The sequence below is a fragment of the Canis lupus genome, chromosome 5 (genome assembly GCF_048164855.1).
Source record: "Canis lupus baileyi chromosome 5, mCanLup2.hap1, whole genome shotgun sequence".
Taxonomy (NCBI): Eukaryota; Metazoa; Chordata; class Mammalia; order Carnivora; family Canidae; genus Canis; species Canis lupus.
In genome coordinates this window covers 70,342,242-70,345,857 of record NC_132842.1, presented here as the reverse complement: position 1 = coordinate 70,345,857, position 3,616 = coordinate 70,342,242, and the positions used below count along the sequence as shown (strand labels likewise).

General features: G+C 47.7%; 1 long non-coding RNA gene across 1 annotated transcript; it reads left to right on the top strand.

The window, feature by feature from the left end:
- The first annotated feature begins 209 nt into the window (after positions 1-209).
- LOC140634040 (uncharacterized) lies at positions 210-1,795 on the top strand. Its single transcript, XR_012031598.1, has 3 exons — positions 210-262; positions 444-509; positions 1,655-1,795. It is a non-coding gene; the product is annotated as an uncharacterized lncRNA (long non-coding RNA).
- The last annotated feature ends 1,821 nt before the right edge of the window (positions 1,796-3,616 follow it).

Genomic DNA, 3,616 nt, shown 5'->3' with positions numbered 1-3,616 from the left:
AATCCGCCCTGCCGGGGAGTCCCCCGCCTTGGCCTGGCCTCACCGCTGACCTCCTCTGACCTCCTCCGATACCTGAGCTTCCGAGCGCCTGCCCCGCCCATGCCCCGCCTTCCCCAGGTGGCCCCGCCCACCCCGTGGCCCCGCCCCTCCACGCCCATGGCCACGACGGATTGGTCCAGGAGTACCTACCTGATCCAATCAGATCCTTTGGGGATTGTGGATCCGCACAACTGGCTGGGGCCAGTCCCTGACCTAAGAACAGGTAACCTTGTTGCCTGTAAAGCAACTGCCCGTACCCTCACCGCTGTTTGCACAAGAAAAAAGCAGGACGCTGTGAACCGACAAGGGAAGGGTGAAGTAGTGATGAAGGTTTGCAGAGAAGAGCTCTCCCACTCTGCCTCCCCTACGTCAACACTTTGGGTAATTCCTGCTTTTTGTTTCAGTGAGCCTGAGAAAATGCTGTTACTGGTAGTCCAATGGCCTTCTTTAAGGCACTTAAGTCGGAAACGGTAAGAAAACAAAGCACCACAAAGCCCCTGAATGTGTGGGTTTCCTTGTCTTTGTTGAAAATGCCGGACCCCAAAGTCACAGAGCTACCTGTGTCAGGGGGTGTCCCCAACGGAAGCATGCGGTCATCTGTCTCTTCGTCCTGTTATTACTTCCCATAGCACCTACCACATTTCTTCCCCAAGAAGAAATCTGCTTTGAGAAGGACTTTATTAAATTTGGATTTGCATCTGTTCAGTGGTGTGCTGGCAAATGCTTGACAACTGGTTCTTCAACAATCCAAAGATATGCATTTTATATGCGTGTACATTTATTATAAAATTCACTGTTGTAAAGGATATGTAGCACACAATTTACAAATAAAAATACACTGCAGGTACTCTGCAATTGACTGTCAATTCCATATAGTCCATTGATTTCACAGGATGCTTGTGTTAATTGTCAAACTCTTATGTCTCTAGTTGATCCCTGGTTGCAACTGAATCAAAATTTGCAGTGGGGTTGCATTCCAGGCTACTAACTCTTTTCCCAATAAATTTTTGTTATTAAATCTGATGAGCTAGGTTACACTATATCCCACTCTCCTATGAATGTATTCATTAAACTGAAACTTCTTTGAGCTTTAGCTCCTCAGTGTAGTTTGTGCTATTAGCATTTTATGCATCACTTTCTTTAGTCTAGAAAGTCAAAACAGCAAATCGAGCCCTGATGTGCAGCCTTTACCGATTCCCCAGTGGTAAATATTCCCACCAATTTCAAGTTACCAATGTGATATCAGCAAACACAGAGTTTGGAAGAAATGTGCAGAAGCACACCATTAGGTCAAGTTTCCCTTAGATACCACAGATGTGGATGACCTCAAGAGACTTGATTATTGGGCAGCCCTGGTGGCGCAGCGGTTTAGCGCCGCCTGCAGCCCAGGGCGTGATCCTGGAGACCCTGGATCGAGTCCTACGTCAGGCTCTCTGTATGATGCCTGCTTCTCCCTCTGTCTGTGTCTCTGCCTCTCTCTCTCTGTATCTATGAATAAATAAATAAAATCTTTAAAAAAAAAAAAGAGACTTGATTATGGTAAAATGTTGCAAAATCACGAGGAAGTGATGAGTTGTATTATCTTTATTTTAATAAAATGTATTTGTACATTTAGGTAATTTAAATTTTAACAATGACCAACCAACAACTGGTTTGCAAAATTCCCGGACCTCCAGCAACTGGCTCTTGTGAGCTGCTAAGATAGCTCTGGCACCCTGCGGACGTATCTCCACCCGAAAGCATCTCATGGGACACTGTCAACAAGAGAGACCCCACAACTGGAGAGACTGTGGTGAAGCCATTTGCCCTGGGTAAAGCTAAGCTGGTTTGTGTGTTAGAGCAGAGGAAGAAACTTGAAGAGATTTAAGGGCCAATTTCTGGGCAGGACACACCACCCACATGGCCGGTCCATCATGGCCATTTTCATTCCTCCCCACTGAAATGTTAGATTGTCATTTTTTATTATCAAGCACTCAACAGATATCTCTGATCCTTGGCCCCAGCCCATCTCTGCACCCCACCCTGTGTCTCAAACTCACCCCACTCATCATGGTTGATAGTTTCCTGTGCTCACCCCAGACACCCAGAGGAAACAGCCTTTCTTGTCGGTGAGGATTTTCCACCCCCATCACAACTCACTGGTCTTCTTCTCCAGGGAAAGGTAGAGCTATCTCTAGGATCAGTATCTTTGCACAAACCAATGTGACAGGAGGGACTAATTTTAAAAGAAAGCAGTGCCTGTTGTACTCCTCTCATTCTTCGAAACCCTACTCACATGTCACCCTCTTCTGACATCTCATCTTTCAACAGTGTTATGGCTAGGACTTGTCCATGTTCCTCTTGTTACTTGTTTAGATAAGAATGTGAATGTTTGCTTACTAATCAGTGCCCTTGACTAGGCTGTAAATTTCCTCAAGGGCAAGGACTAGGTCAATGCTGTATGTTACTGTGTAGACAGTACAGGGCTACTGTACTGTCACACTACTGTGTGACTAGTACAGGGCCTAGCACTGAGTATTTTCTCAATAAATATGTCAAATTAACAAACCTGAGTATATGTTCAATGCCACATGGACTCCTATAAGCCCTGGGAGATGATTTGGACTCGTTCCTTCCCTCAAGGAAGCTCCTCTTGGGGCTCCTTGCAACTCTTCTTAATCTTCGTAAATACAGCCTCTCTCTCTCTCTTTCTGTGACTATCATAAAAAAAATAAAAATAAAAATAAAAAAATAAAAAAATAAATCTTCGTAAATACAGAGTTCCCACCTGGACCCCTAAATGTCAGAGCCAGAGGGGTCCTGAGGCCATTTGGCCCCATCAACTTGTAAGGTTCAGAGAAGGGCAGGGAGTTGCCTAAGCTCACACAGCTCATTCATACACTAGAAACCAAACCTTATGCCTTCCAGAGCAGGATTCCCTTTTTGGAGACAGGAAAATAGATCTAAAGAGAAGAGGGTGAGCACACACACACGACAGGGTCCGAGAATTCTCCTGGCCTACCTGGATCTCCTCGGGACCGTCCTCCTCCTCTTGGGACCTGGAAATGAAACTTGAGGGTGTCCCCTTCACACACTCAGGGTGAAGAGGCGATTCTGGAGGGTTCCTGGTTTTAGAGCGCACGCACCAGTTTGTCCACCAGGGGGCACTACAGAACCCAGCTAGGAGCGTGGTCTGCTCAGGAGCCTGGAGCCCTGATAAGGTTGCAACTGGCCTGAGAATGAGTGTCTTCTGAGAATGAGGGCAAAACCGAGGTCCTAGGAGGAGAGGAACTTGCCAAGGTCATCCTGAGGGCCAGATGCCACAGAAGTGGCACTTACTTGACCCGGGCCTCCTGACACCGGTCAGATGGGTGGCTGAATGTGGCCTGAGGGTGGGGCTTCTTCCCTTCCCAGTCTATAGCCCTCTGCAGGCCCTCCTGGGTCAGGCTGTGCTGAACCACACCCCTGGCTGGCATCGCACCTCTCCTCCCTGGCACACTGATGGGTGCCAAGCCATGTCCTGCCTCCTCCCGGCTGTGTCCAGTGACATCCCCCATCCCTGTCAGCCCAGGTCTGTGGTTTAGGGACATGGGCACTC